The sequence below is a fragment of the Natrix helvetica genome, assembly GCF_964273705.1.
Source record: "Natrix helvetica genome assembly, chromosome: Z".
NCBI lineage: Eukaryota > Metazoa > Chordata > Lepidosauria > Squamata > Natricidae > Natrix > Natrix helvetica.
The window spans coordinates 50,278,634-50,294,672 of NC_138554.1; the positions used below are offsets into that span (position 1 = coordinate 50,278,634).

Genomic DNA, 16,039 nt, shown 5'->3' on the forward strand with positions numbered 1-16,039 from the left:
TGGTTCGAATGTCGGGGGGGAGGTCATTCCAGAGGGTTGGGCCCATCACAGAGAAGGACCTACTCCTAGGTGTCGCCCGCTGACACTGCCTAGCGGACGGCACCAGGAGGAGTCCCTCCCTGTGTGAGCGAATAGGTCGCAGGGACGTGTGTGGTAGGATGCGATCCTGCAGATATCTAGGTCCTATGCCATGGAGCGCTTTAAAGATAGTGATCAATACCTTGAAACGCACCCGAAAGGCCACAGGTAGCCAGTGCAGCTCGCGCAGGAGCGGTGTTACGTGGGAGTAACGTGTACTCCCCATGATAACCCGCGCGGCTGCGTTCTGAACTAGCTGCAGTCTCCGGATGCGTCCCAAGGGAAGCCCCATGTAGAGGGCATTGCAGTAGTCCAGGCGAGACGTCACCAGCGCATGAGTGACCGTGTGCAGGGCACTCCGGTCCAGTAGGGGGCGCAATTGGCGCACCAGGCGAACCTGGTGGAATGCCCCCCTTGCCACGGCTGCCACATGGTCCTCCAGTGACAGCTGGGCATCAAGGAGGACGCCCAAATTGCGCGCCCGCTCCACAGGGGACAGTTGTTCGCCCCCTATGGCCAGCGATGGTGTCAGCTGGCTGAACCGAGGTGCCAGTACCCATAGCCACTCGGTCTTGGAGGGGTTGAGTTTGAGTCTGTTGTCCCCCATCCAGACCCCGACGGCTTCCAAACACCGGGACATCACTTCGACATATGGGTGGTGGGCTAATTTCCCCCCATCCAATTAATAATAGTTCTGATGTATTTTTACTTCTTTAATATATATATATAGAATATAAATAAAAAGAAATATTAGCTGTCCAATTATTGTGAAGATGGCTACATTTGGCCAAAATGACCTGCAAACCATTACTGCCATGGTTTGTCCCATCATCTGGCAGGCTATAGAGCAGCGATGGTGAATCTTTTTTGGCTTGTGTGCCATAAGTGGGGGGAGCGCAGGGGAGTGGTGTGTGGGCGTGCCACACCCATAATGCAATGCGCGACCCCCCCCCAGTGTGCATGCGCACACTACAGGTGCGACCCCCATTTTTTGCATGCTTTTTTTGCCCTCCCCAGGCTCCAGAGGCTTTATAGGAGCATGGGGAGGGCGAAAACAGCCTCCCCTGCCCCCCGGAAGCCCTCCAGAGGGCTTGAGCAACCTTTAGGACACTTCCCTGAAGCCTCCGGAGCAGTCAAAATGACCCTCCGAGCAAACCGGAAGTCTGTTCCCGAACTTCCGGTTTGCCCATAGGGCCATTTTTTTGCGCTCCGGAGGCTTCAGAGAAGCTCATTAAGCCTCCGGAGGGCCTCCGGGGGGGGGATGCTCTTTTCGCCCTTCCCAGGCTCCTATAAACGGTCTGGAGCCTGGGGAGGGCGAAAAATGGCTTTAAAAAAGGGTGAACTCAGGGTATCACGTGCCCTGACAAATGGCTCCGCGTGCCACCTGTGGCACGCGTGCCATAGGTTCACCATCACTGCTATAGAGGGTCAATTGCTGTGTGTACATTATTTAACCATCTTGATTATTTACCAGCACAGGAATTTCTCTTAAATGTAGCAAATATCTTGTGAATGATAAAAGATTTAAAAAAATATTGGTCACTCTGTTCCTTTAATTTCCTTGCAATGCTATTAGACAGAAGAGTATATTTATAATCACAATAATGCTTGTAAGATACATGTGCATTTGATCAATTGGTAGCAATTCATGAAAGCTATGGCATGATTACATTTAAGATTTCATAAGAGCTTTTTGATTTTCCTGAGAGACTTGGCTTTTAAAGTTTGTTACTGTGATTTAGATTCCCAAGACAAGAATACCTCAAAGAAAGGCAAGCAAAATGAACGAAAAACTCAGTGACATTTTATAATTGCATTTGTCAAGGCCTCTTATCATTGAGTAAATGGAATAATGTTAATGTAATTGGCAATATGTCTTAAATGAATATGCCTTATCCAACCCCCTCCCTAATTTCATTGGTAAAGTTAAATAGCTGAATTGTTAAAGTTCAAATCTGAATAATTTTTTTGTAATGGAATTGTACATTAAAGAATGAGGCTAAGAACAGTGAATTTCTACAAGCACCTTGTTTCCACTTTCCATCCTAACTCTTCCCTAGATGCATTTATTCATTAATTTTTATCCCACCTTTATTACTTTATAAGTAATACAAGGTGATGAATATAGGTAATATTCCTTCCTCCTCCTCTTTCCCCAACAACCCTATGCTGTGAGTTGGCCTGAGCAAGAGTGAATGACCTAAAGTCACCCAGCTGATCTCATGCCTCAACTCACAAGCCTCCTGGTTTCTAGGCCAGCACTTTAACCACTTTACCATGAAAAGGGTCCAAGAAAATGGCATTTATTCCTCTTCCAATGACATCACTAGATGGCTTCTTACAGTCCCTGGAAGGCTAGGCAGTTCCAGTTCTTAACTTCAGCATTGCCTCCCTGATCTTAAACATATGAAACTAGTTTTCAAGTTTTAGGCAAAGAGTTAGTGTGATTGGCTGGACTCTGCATATCCTGCAAGCTCAGGTATTTTGAACTGTAACCTGGTAGGTTATTTATTTACCTTTTAATAATCTGTTTTAATTTGATGGCATGGTGCTGGTAATATGTCTTAACTATTAAATTCTGGCTTTCACACATTGACATTGTGACTTGGTTTGGTTTGTCTCAATCTGTTGTGCAAAATAGATGAACCCACTATATTTTACTAAGTGCATATCCTATAAAAGTCTGCATCAAAAATAGGGAGAATAATGCTTTGTTAAAACATTGTTTTTGCAATGTCCTAAAATTGTTAACACACACAAGCACACAAATTACTATACATATTATTCAATTGAGATATGGTTTATGGTTTAATTTTGTTAGACTTCCATATTATTTTAACATACATATGTATTCTAGTTATTCTATCTATTCTTGTCATCTATTACATGACAAATTATAGTTGGACGATCAAAATGAATTAAAGTACTGATATTACTTACATAGATTATGTATGAATGGTTGTAATAAAATATGGTAATTCTTTATTGAAACCAGTGGTGGGTTCCTACCGGTTTGGCTAAACCGGTAGTGGTTTGGCAGCCTGGGTTGCTGGAACAGGCAACAACCCAGGCCCGCCATGTCCTCGAACAGGTTCCCTGCACAGCGTACACATGAGCGAACCGGCAGTAGTGCCTACTGGAACCCACCCTGATTGAAATTGTTATGTAAAATGCAAAACAGTATACCTACTTGACTGTCTAAAATAGGCAGCTGTAAGAGTTAAACAAATCAAAGTATATGAGAAGAACATATACAAAGGTTTTTCTCTTTTTAGCCAAGTTTTTAAAAACTTGTTTTAACAAAAATAACTGGAAATACTATTTAGATTTGGAATTAAATACTTTTTGGGATAGAATCATAAATGATATTATGATATCACATGATAAATTTAACACTCAATGATCCTAGTCTAAAAGCTGCAGATATTTCTCCCAGAATAATTGTATGTATTTTGAATGATTTTACAATACTTTTAATAAATGATTATATAAATAATAAATAAATACAACCAATTTCATTGTATTTAAGTACAATGACAATAAAGATTATACTTTAAAGAGAGTACTGCTTTTAAATAGTGTTACTAGATGCAATAATTCTGGAATGGGGGCTTGGAATATTTTCATATTAACAAATTAATGGGTTAAGAGTTTGAAAAAACATGAAATCTATTTCTTATGATATTATGATTAATTCAAAAGTACTTTTACATTTATTAAACACTTTACATTTTTTTTAAACGACTGACAACATAATACAGGCGGTATAGAATAGGCAAGGGGACACTTATTCATACAATATGTATGTATCCTGCTATTGCTTTGTTCTGGTTTAATATCTGTAAATTTGACATATTCTATATTCAAGATATCATAAATCTGACAAATTATTACAAATGAATGAAGTGGGAATGGGATACTTAAGTGTGTGGAAAAAAAGAAATGGAAGCAGAAATTATTGGTTTCTGGCAGAATGTGGTTTGAAAATGTAAAACTACTAAGAAAGAAGTAGGTTGAGGCAGTTTGGCCATACAGAGAGAAAAAAACAATCCAATTTCAAAACAAATGTATGAAACAATGAATGAATATGTTGGATGCAAAAATGAGTTATGGAAAATGAACGATGTTGATATAAATTGTCCATTTATTTTTATTTTTTTATTTCTACTTTAACTATTTTCTATTCTTTTTTTGTCCTTTGCATTGTGTTGCTTATCTCAAAAGATATGTATGTAGCAACAAAAATAGCCCAATGGATATGTATGTAGCAACAAAAATAAAGTAGGGATATCCATCACATTTCTTAGGCTACTTTCTTTTTGAACTATATTAGAGAGGACCACCCGCCTGACTAAAATACAACAATAAAATAAAATGGAAAAAATAAGTTAAAAAAAAATCCTTGCCAGTGACAGCAGCTAACATCCCTGCACCTTCTCTCATCACACTGGATCTGTAGCTTTACTTGCAAATCTTATAAAAACCTTATTCTACCTTCTTTCCGCACTGCAAGCAAGCTCTGTCTGACTGGTAAAGTTGAACAAGCAACCTTTTCCTCCTTTTTTTTTTTTTTTAAGAATGTGGTTGTGGACTGTGTATGTGTGTGAATCGCGTTGCACTCCCTTCTTCCTGTCCAGAAGTCATCTTCTTCCCCTTCCCCATCTATCTGAGGGAGTATCCTATTGGAATGCTTTCCTGACTTTTGCATTTCAGTGGCTCTCCTGAAATGCTTACAATCAAAAGACTAAGGTGTAGGTATGATGTGAAGAAACACTGTACTAGTGGATCGGGTCAAGGGCCCTGCCTTGCTAGGTATACCCACAATTTTACGCTCCCCCCCCCAACCTTCGGAAACACAAGCAAAGGGAGGGATAAACCCGAGGTATCAGCATCCAACCGTCCTTCGGCCCCTCCCCTTATCTGTGACCGACAATGTTCCGTCCAACCACGGTTGACTCTGTCCTCTGCGAAGCCAATGAGGAGGGAGGAGGGCGGAAGACTTCCCACACCCACTTCAAGGCTGGTTGAGCTGTGCAGGTAGGTGTTGGGGGTATGGGAGTAGCTTCTCCAGCTGGTGCAAATAGGAGGGAGCAAAAACAGAGGGGCGATTAAAGGGGTGAGTAAGGGGGGAGGCAGGTGAAGAGGTGGGAATGGGGGAAAATGGGGTGGGGGGCGTAACGTTGCAGATGCATGCTGCCGAGGAGGAATGTGGCTGGAAAACGGAGGCGCTCCCCCCCCACCGTATCCCATCCACGCACACACATGTACACTCCTTTCCTGCCATAGATTGCAGGCCGACTAACTGGGCAGCCCCGTTCCTTCAACTTTGATTGAGCGGGAGGAAAATGGGGAAAGAAGGGGCGACGCTGCCCAGCCGAGCTTTTGCAACTGCTGTAGCAGAGATCGCCTGGACAGGCCAGGAACGGGAGGGAGGGAGGGAGGGAGGAGAATCGGAGTTGGGGAGGGGACCGAATTAAGGTTATTACGGCTAGAAGGATACCTCCGTAGAACACCTCAGAAGTGAATTTGGGCTGTCAAAAATCCAAGGCATCGGAACTTTTGAAGTTCTTCTCGTTGATTTGCGAAAAGCAAAACAATCGGAACAGTCTCTGTCCCTCCGCCCACCCATATATACCGTCTACAATATTGGTACGGGCAAGTGAAAACGGTGGCGAGCCAAGCAAGGCCCAGCAGTCCCCCTCAGGGAATCTCTAGAAGCGAGAATTATCTAAAGGCAATGCTGCCCGTTGCCTCCCTAGATTTTTGGACTGGGCTTGTTTCTAGTTTGTGTCGGGACTATAGCTCAGATTTGTTTCCCCTTGCCACAGCGGTGCCCATCACTTCTGTCATAAGAGCCATATACAGAGTGACAGCATTCCTTTGTACATATTTTCCCAGAAATATAAATTATGCGGGGCTTGGTATTAGTTAAAAGATATGGGATTGTGGTAAATGTCTTTCTCTACTGACCAAGTGCAGAAACCCCTTTTGTAGGGATAGGGCCTCAGGATCCTGACTCTTGCTAATTATATTGCTGGGAATATGTAAGTTTTTCAAAAAGTGATATTTGTGGGGATTTAAACAGGAGTTCTGGCTGAAGTGGATGCTTGGACTCTTGATTTCATGCCAGGAGCAGGAAGGAAAGCAGAGAAAACTTGGGTCTTGTATTAGACTTATGACTCCTAACATTCATAAGTTGGCTGGAGATAAATGTCAGATAGGGGAAGGTATGGAATGACTGTAAAAAGATGGGATTAGCTGGTATCTTTCTGTTTTAATTGGGCTGTATTGAAATATCACCCAAAATAGAAATATCTCATATGTTTAAAATGAGATAAATCTAATTGCTTTAAGTATCTTATTAGTCCCTCATATTTGCATTACGTCACTGATTGTGTATATATGTAAACAATTTTTGAAAGAAAATGACAATGCATGTTTTTAAAGAGATTTGTTGGAAAACAGAATGAAAATACTACTCAAATAAAAATTCAGCTGTATAGCCCTAACCCTAACATTAAAAGAACAGCTAAAAGAACAGTCCATTTGTTGCTAGTGTTATAGAACCTATTTAATAAAAGTGCATAAAAGTACAGATTTGTAGAAACAAACCTTTCTCTTTTATTACATATCCGCTTCTGACAGAAAGTAATTTAGTAATATCTAAGAGAAAGTGAATTTAATTACACTGTCAAAGGGATCTGTTCCTTGGGTGCAATTTTTTTTTTATTTACTGCACATTAGGAGAAAAGGGCAACAAATACACAAGCATTTTGAACAAATATACATGACTGGATCTATAACAGTAGAAGATGAAAAAAGTAGCAAAATATTTTTAAATACTTACAAATTGTTACATGTACATGTATAAAAATTAGAAAAAAATTATATAAAGAGCATAGACATTTAAAGGAAGACTGTAAACACTAATTGAATTCTTGGTGTAGCTTTCTCACATGGGTATGGTATCTTTGATTATGTTAGTATAATCTTATGGAATGTTGATAATGTAGTTTACATTATAGGACATTTATAGGTTTCTTATAAATGTCCTTGGATATTTTATTTCTCATTTAAAAATATTTATGAAATAAAGCAGGGAAAGCAAGAAATATAAAGATCAGGGCCATACATTCATTATATATTTTATAATCTTAGTTTAGTTAAGTTTTTTTTTTACTGTATTTCAAATATTTTGATCTCATACTTTCATTAAGTATGTTAATTTTGATATAATCTACTGTTAGAAAAAGTTATTTTGCCAAGTTGTTTGGACATTAACATTTCTGATTCCATTTTCATCTTAGAATAAAATCTACTTTCTAAAATATAAAACAATTATCAAGAATAAATTACATGCATTAGCAAAAGATTACGGATATTATGTTGACATTGATTTTGCTGAAAAAATAATACTTTCTATTTTATATATATTTTACTGTTTGAAGAAAGGCATACAGTGATTTGCTATTCAAGCAAATTATGTACTAATGTTGAATACAATTGGAAAATAAACTCATCTGTTGCAATTTTCCCACCTGGAACACTTCAATATATTTGACTGACTTCCATAGTTTCTAATACAAATTATTGAGAGAGCTTCAGTTTGGAAATACAATATTTGAATTTGGAGAAAAGGAGGAACTGTTGCTGTGACAATGGAAGTGTGAAGTGGCTAGCAACCAAAAATGTTCTCTTGTCACTTTCTGTCAAGTTATTGATAGTAGGGAAAAAATATTAATTTTATTAAGATACTGAGGTTATGAAATAGTTCATTTCTAATAAATAAAAATAAGATGCAATGGAATTTATGGAACAAATAGCTAAAGAGCAAATTTCTTAAAGCAAACTATAGTTTAGCATAGATATAAATTATTTTAACTGGATTTCTTGTTTGAAATTATAGCCTCTTCTTTCAAGACAATATAACTCATTTGAGAAAATCAGACTTCTTTATGCAGATTGCATAAATACAGAAACTTGCAATGGATCCAAGAGTGAATATTCCATGTGTAATATTTTGTGCCTTATACTATTAAGCACTCCAGACCCTTGAGGGGTAGAAGGGGCAATGTAGAAGTAGGGATGCAGAGTCATGTTTCTACTCATATTTCTATTGTGTTTTTCTCAATGTATGTTAGATAACATAATCTTCCCTAAAACATGCTTAATGTTAAAATCAGTTTTCGAACCACAGCATGAAAACCATGTATCTGATTTCTTACTCCAATTTCTTATAATAGTTCTTTAAATTCAAATCACTAGCAAGTTATAGCTGTATTCTATGTGTTTGATCAAAAGGGAGATGTACTAAATGCACAGTGAATTTAAGATGTATCGGGGGTATGAAAATAACTCCAGGAAGAAGGCTGCATAAAGTTTGATCTTGAACAATTAAGATGATTTTGTGCCTGACACAATAGTGATTAGTTGGCAGAAAGAACATGTAAAAGTTGAGGGATCAGAGTTGGTTCTGTCATTAGGAAAAATTAGAACTGTTGGGTGATGTGGAACAAAAATGACTAGAGTTACGATTACCATATGAAGTGTACAAACATTTCTGTTATCCACAGTTGTGGAAGCGTTTACCAATTGTGAAGTAAGATTCAGCTGCTAACTTCATCAGTTACTACCAAATATATAGAATGGAGGGGCAGCTATTTTGTTCTTTACCTTTGTCCTCTTCCAGGTATAAATGATGCATGCATGCATGCATGCATACATGTATGTATGTATGCTATAAGGATTGTTGTAACAAAGGTAGCTCAATTTATATAATATACTAAGCCACAATTTGCTTATAGTTGATTTAGGGAATAAATTACAACTGAATTTGCAAAGTACATTGGAATACTGCATTCAGTTCTGGTCGCCACGATGTAAAAAAGATGTGGAGACTCTAGAAAGAGTGCAGAGAAGAGCAACAAAGATGATTAGGGGACTGGAGACTAAAACATATGAAGAACGGTTGCAGGAACTGGGTATGTTTAGCTTAAGAGAAAGAAGGACTAGGGGAGACATGATAGCATTATTCCAATATCTCAGAGGTTGCCACAAAGAAGAGAGAGTCAAACTATTCTCCAAAGCACCTGAGGGTAGAACAAGAAGCAATGGGTGGAAACTAATCAAGGAGAGAAGCAACTTAGAACTGAGGAGAAATTTCCTGACAGTGAGAACAATTAATCAGTGGAACAGATTGCCTCCAGAAGTTGTGAATGCCCCAACACTGGAAGTCTTTAAGAAGATGTTGGATAGCTATTTGTCTGAAACGGTATAGGGTTTCCTGCCTAGGCAGGGGGTTGGACTAGAAGACCTCCAAGGTCCCTTCCAACTCTACTATTGTATTGTATTGTATTGTATTGTATTGTATTGTATTGTATTGTATACATGGTTTTAATTGCCACACTAGCTGAGCTTGGACAACACTTAAGCCACAAATATATTATGTTTTGGTTTAGCATGTATTTAGCATGTATGGACCAAACAAATGCATATTTGTCAATTCATTTCACAAATGTTGCCATTTTTAAAATTTTATGAAAAAAGATAACAGCACTGCAATGCATGCTCTGTGCAGTCCATATATTTCTACTGACAAAATGTTTTCTGTTACAGAGGAAAAAAAAATTCATTCTCAGAATTGGAAACATCTACAGAGATATTCATACCTTTAGCAGTGAAATTTTTCTTTCTGGAATTGCTTGGGCATTTTGAACAAAATGGATTTTGCAGCAGTGTTCTCTAAGGTAAGTCTGTAATGCTTCTCTTGTTCATTAGTAACTAACGTGTTATTTAGCAGAAAGTTAATTTGAATCAAGACTTTGTCCCTGAGTTGTCTTAAATTATCAGTTGAAGGGAGAATTTATTTTAAAATAATGAATCTTGTGGTTAACAGTTAGTATCTGTACACTTGGTAGTGGTTAATTTCAGTCCAAACTACATCTTTTAATCAAGGAAATATAATGTAACTTTCAGAAGTTGATTGTGCTTTGGGAAATCCTTTCTCCTTATGTTTAGGTAGCAGAAATACTTTTAAATTGTGGTTCCATTTGAGTTCAGTTACTGTTGAAAACTCTGGATTTTCACTGATCCCTATTAGTATTTCTGCTACTTAAACTTTTTAGAGATCAATTACTACATTAAAAATTCGGCAAAATAGTTATACATGTTTGTATTAATATTTATGTTATTGTGCACCTTGCCACTGACTGCTTACCCTTGTAAATATGTTGACATTGCAAGTTGATATCTACAAGTAAGGGGCATTGTATTAGAAGATCATTTCCATGGCAGAAATCGAAAATTGTTGCAGAAATTGCAGCTACTCACATTTTAAAAAGAGACTTTGTGGATTCTGGTTTAAGCAGAAATATGTTAGTGACTGTGTAGAATTATGTGTTTCCCTTAAAATAATACCCAACCAGAAAATAAGCCCTAGCATGATTTTTAGGATGCTCATAATACAAGCCCTACCCCCCAAATAAACCCCAGTTAAGATCATCAGTCCTGGCGGGGGGCAGGGGCCAGCACTGGAAGCAGCAAGCGCGGGTGGGATAATGGCATCTGGCATCAGCCACAGGCCACCAGCCACTTGGTCTGCAGTCTCTGGGGCTGCACAGCCCACACATCGCAACTGAGTCTGAGTGCTATGACTGCCGGGCTGGGCCTCCAAGCAGCAGGTGGAATCACAGCCGCAGGCAAGCGAAGACAGATGGTTGGACAGAGTGGGCAGGCTGGGGGGGATGTCCCTGAAAATAAGCCTTAATGCATCTTTTGGAGCAAAAATAAATAAGTAAAACCAGGTCTTATTTTCAGGGTAACACGGGTATTATGAATTGTGTATTAATGTTTTTCAGATTTTGGAACAGAGACATTTCTAATCTTGGCTGTTTTGTATTGATTTTGCTTTTTTTCCTATTACAAGGAATAGGAAAAATTAGACATTCATATAGTTTAGAACACAAAAATAAGAATGTTTGTTCAGTATTGGATTAAACTAGGGATTATCCAAGTGTAGTTTGCAACCTGATAAATAGTCATAAGGAAAATTTAACGATGGGTGAAGTTTTGGGTGGGTTTGTGCTGACAGAGAAGGATTCTTCTAATACTCACTCTCACTATAACTCAACAAGTTGACAGCTCTGATTTGACATACGCTATATTTCCAAGGCTGAATTGGTATCAGAACGTACACCTGCTCTGTTGAACAAGCTCACAGCAAAGTCAAAATGTTCTATAATTGTTGCCCTAATATGAAAATTTTGATTATAAATAATAGAAATGTAAATGCGGAGCAAGAAATGAAATTTCTGGTTCAATCTCCCCTCCCCCGATGTTAGGAATTATAACAAACTAAAGGAATTTATTCTTCTTCTTATATAGTTTTTTCATTATTTATTTCCAGTGCCAGTGTTTTAAAGTTGCAAGGTTCCTCTTACTACTAAATTTATTGGCCCCCACCTTTATGAGACTTTTAAAAACTGATATATGAAATAAAATGTATTTATTATGACTCGTATATTTATTTCCCAAATCTGACCCTGGTAAAAGGTTACCACTGGGTTTGAGAATCTCAGATTGAACAATAATGAAATCTGAATGATTTTATCCTTTCAGGTTGTATTAAGACAGCCTAGTTTTGTATTTCTGTACTATATGCAGACATGGTTGACATAACATACCAACGAATCATGGTTTCTTTAGTAATGATAGTTTGCATATTCACAGTACCATAAATCATATTTATGTAAAATCTAAAAATAAGCCATTTCTAACATTAATCCAGTTACTGAAAGCTCATAAAGCAATACACTTATGATTGCACTTATTGCTAGAAAATTAGGAGAGGTTGCTCTAGGACAGGTTAAAAATTTCATACTGTGGTTTGGGGTTCTATGCATAGTGAGATAAGCTATTAAAGTGTCTGGAAAAAGCTTGTTCATTAGGTAGGTTTGATGTTATAGAAATGTCTAGTATATATTATTATGTAAAAGTAAAATGTTGAGGTTGTATGTTACTGCCTTACTCTACTGCACAACCCCCCCCCAAATAAACCCAGAAGTCAATGCTTTTCTTTTTCCCTTTAGCCTAACTTTTTCCTCTTTCCCTTCTCCTCCCCTATTTTCTGATGATTTCCATTTTTCTTTGTATTTCTATATTTTATATTTTGATAAAAATTTGAACCCAGGAAGTTTCTGTAAAAAACAATATAAATAACTTATTAATAGATTTCTTCACCACATTCTACTGTGTTTCCCCGAAAATAAGACGGGGTCTTATTTTCTTTTGCCCCACGAAATATGGCCTTGGGTTTATTATAGGGGAGAGCTTATTATTTTCTGGGGCAGGTGAGAAGCGAGGTGTGTCTTTTACCTTTTCAGCTCCGTTGCGTTCCACGCCGTTGTGTCCAGGAAAGTTCAAACTTCTTGAAGTCGCAAGAAGGTTTTTTTTTTTTACCAGAGGCCTCCCTGGACACAATGGCGAGGACCGTGACGGACCTGGAAAGGTAAGAGGCACGCCTCGCGGCCCAACACCTCCCACCTTGCCCCAATGGTAAAGGCAGCCTGCCTGGTTCCCTTCCCCGCCGTTCCTTTAGCAAAGGGTGGCAGGTGGGGGGGGAAGTGAGGCGCGCTGTTTACCTTTCCAGCTCTGTTGTGTTCCACCCCCTGTCCTTCCCTCCTGCGCAAAGAGCCCGCCACAAAAAAAGCAGCAGGCCAGCAATGCGATCACCCCTTCCCGCCTGTTCCTTCTTGCGCAAAAAACACCGCCCACCCCACCCCAATGGTAAAGGCAGCCTGCCTGGTTCCCTTCCCCGCCGTCCCTTTAGCGAGGGGTGGCAGGTGGGGTGGACCTGGAAAGGTAAGAGGCTCACCTCGGTTCTCCCCCCCACCTGCCACCCCTCGCTAAAGGGATACAGGGAAGGGAACCAGGCATGCTGCCTTTACCATTGGGTGGTGGTTTTTTTGCACGAGAAGGAACAGGTGGGAGGGGGTAATCGCATTGCTGGCCTGCTGCTCTTTTTGCGGTGGGCTCTTTGCACGGGAGGGAAGGGCGGGGAGTGGGAGCACATTGCTTTGCCTGCTGCTGTTTTTGCGGCGGACTCTGAGCGGGAGAGAAGGGCGGGTGGAAGCACATTGCTTCGCCTGCTGCTGTTTTTGCAGTGGGCTCTTTTTGACTGGGAGGGAAAGGCGGGGGTGATGGAAGCACTTTGCTTCGCCTGCTGCTTTTTTTTCGGGCGGGCCCTCTTTTTTCCCTGCAAGCTGTACCGGTAGGTGGTACAGTGGTAATGGCAGGGACTGGTTGCACATGCGCTCAAATATTTGGGGGCAGGCTTATTTTTGGGGGAGGGCTTATTATGGCGCATGCTCTGAAAAGCCCGATTGGGCTTATTAGCAGGGCATCTTATTTTCGGGGAAACACTGTATATTCAAGATATCATAATTGAAGAGCACTTGTTAGATTATCTCTAGGGTATTTGAACATCTGAAATAGATTTTAGCTTATAGTCATATTTTGCAAATGAAATGTGTAAATTCTCAGGTGCTAGTTACATATGTTTTTATGTGCTGTAGTGAAAGATGAAATCCTGTGAACCGGTAAGTTGTAAAAGTTTTTAGTGATATGGAATAGATATTCCAAAGTCCTGTCTTGTTTGCTAGCATAGTCCAGACTTACAGAATAAAAGAGAACAAGACTGTATGAAAGTGATCAAAAGGTAAAGCTGCTACATTAAAGAGTATCTATCATTCTAGATCCAGAAATATGGTATATGCTAATTCAATGCTTAAGATGATTTTAGCAAAGCAGTTTGTTATGCCTCAAGAGAAGTATAAGTTACCTATTAAGTAGCTGCTTCTTAGGAGACGTTAATACCATTCAGTTTAATTCTAGCTGTTGGTTTATCTGTTGCCTGGTCATAAAAGCAGTGCAGCTCTATTTAGAGTACAAATCTGTTAGAACTTGCAACCCTAAATGTGGAAAGTAAGTGTGGCCCGCCAGCAGAGCTGGCAGCAGAGTCAGACAGTGAGGAGGCTGGGGAGGAACATGGCCAGTCCTTGAGTCTGGGGAAGGCTCTGATGAGGGCTCTGTGTCAGAAGCAGAGAGGGGGCCAGAGCTGTATGCCAATTATCAGCTGCCTTCAGAGTCAGACATCAGTGAGGCAGATGAACAGCTGGAGCCAGTTCCCAGTGTACACATGCGCAGTTGCCAGACGAAGAGAACAGCTAAAAAATAGGGGTCAACTTGGGAGTAAGGCCACAGGTGGATGATAATGGCCCCTGCCAGTGGAAATAAAGGAGGAGTGAAAGGGAATGTGACTCTCTGAGACTCCTTGCCAAGTTTTGCAGATATGTCCTGGCAGCTCTCCAAACCAGATAAGATTTGTGACTGTAAATCCTCCCTTGAAAGACTTTGCTGGATGTGAAGGAACAGAATTCACAGTAAATTAATAAAAGGGTTTTTTGTTGGGACAAGGAGTTTGCTTTATGCTCTTGGGCAGCCTAGGTGAGAACAGTAAACTGCCAGAGAAAATAAAGAAGTCATATCTAAGCAAAAATTTTGCTGGCTGAATGTTTTCCAAATTTGGTCACTTTTCTCCCCATAATATTCCGAAGGGCAGATCTGCGATTCTTCCCATCTCCTGAGTTTATCAAATATTGCTTGATGTAAAACAGAATCAAGTACTTTGTGGCAGTGGTGGGTTATGGCCGGTATGCCCCAGTATAGGCATACCGGTGCCTGCTAGGAGCACCAGGTACCATTTCTGTACGGTGCTCCGGAGGGCCCACCCCCAGCTGTCCTTATCTGTATTTGACCCAACCAGGCCATTTGCGCACACGCACAGTGCGTATGGCGCCTGCGCTCCGCTGAGCAGCTGGAGCGTCGTGGGCAGTGGTGCAGCACACGTGCATGTGGTGGTCACCCGGCCCCGGCACAACGTACCGGTTGCAACGGGATCCGGAACCCACTTCTGCTTTGTGGCCTTAAGGTTCCTACCCCACCTCCAGACACACTTCCTAATAGTCAAGATGTATCATATCAAAACCAGACCTTAGACTATTTCTTGATAGTAACAGTGCTAGTCAAATTGCTATGTTTCTAAGGCAGCAATTGTTTTTGCTCACTTTGCCTTTTGGAAAAATCTCTTTCCTCCTCTCTATAATATGGTAAAGGATGTCTAAGCTTGCCAATCTGAAGACTTGTGGACTTCAACTCCCAGAATTTCCCAGCCAGCCATTCTGGAAGTTGAAGTCCACAAGTCTTCAAGTTGCCAAGGTTGAATAGGTAAACATTAAAACACTCCCTTAGAATGTTTTATTGTTCACCCATGATGCAGTCTCTTTGAATCATACCTGGGACTTTTAAAATTATATTCTGCTGTCTTTTAATGCTCTATTAAAAATTAATAATTAGCTGAGAGATATCATAGGATACAATATCTGAAGAAAATTGAAAGAACTCATAAATATCTATGCAATACCTGATATTCTATGTTCCTCCCTCCGTCCCCAATCATCTCTGTGTGACTCTGTCACACATACATATGCCTGCACACATTTCTGACAAACTATGCTCTGTGTACCTGATTAAGTGGACTATAATCCCAGAAAGCTCAGACAATAATAAATGGGTGTTCTTTAAGATGGCACAATTGTTTACCTATTTTTGCTGCAAAAAATCAACTAGCAATCTGTCTTAAAAATTGTCCCAGTTGCAGATTTAATGTAATTTTATGAATTTATTTATAGTAGAACAAAGTTTCTGTAATGACTAATGTTGGAAGGGGAAAAAGCTTCAATAGATACTGTATTTTAAAGAAAAGAAATGTCCTCTTCTGCATATGAAAAAAAGGAGAATATGTGTTAGGTACCTGTCTTATCTGTGGCAAAAAGAAATCCTTAGTAATTAGAGTCTTACCAGATTTCAGCAGATTAAAAAAGTGGGAGTGGAAAGTACCAGGCCT

General features: G+C 39.8%; 1 protein-coding gene across 2 annotated transcripts in view; it reads left to right on the forward strand.

Moving 5' to 3' along the window:
* The first annotated feature begins 5,096 nt into the window (after positions 1–5,096).
* Positions 5,097–16,039, forward strand: part of KANSL1 (KAT8 regulatory NSL complex subunit 1) — a 189,756-nt gene continuing 178,813 nt past the window's right edge. The window contains exons 1-2 of one of the 2 annotated variants that reach the window (XM_081969743.1): positions 5,097–5,115; positions 9,694–9,824. The gene's annotated coding sequence lies outside the window, so the exon portion shown is untranslated. Of the gene's footprint in view, positions 5,195–9,693; positions 9,825–16,039 lie in introns of both variants that reach the window. The other variant, XM_081969742.1, reaches the window with a different exon arrangement.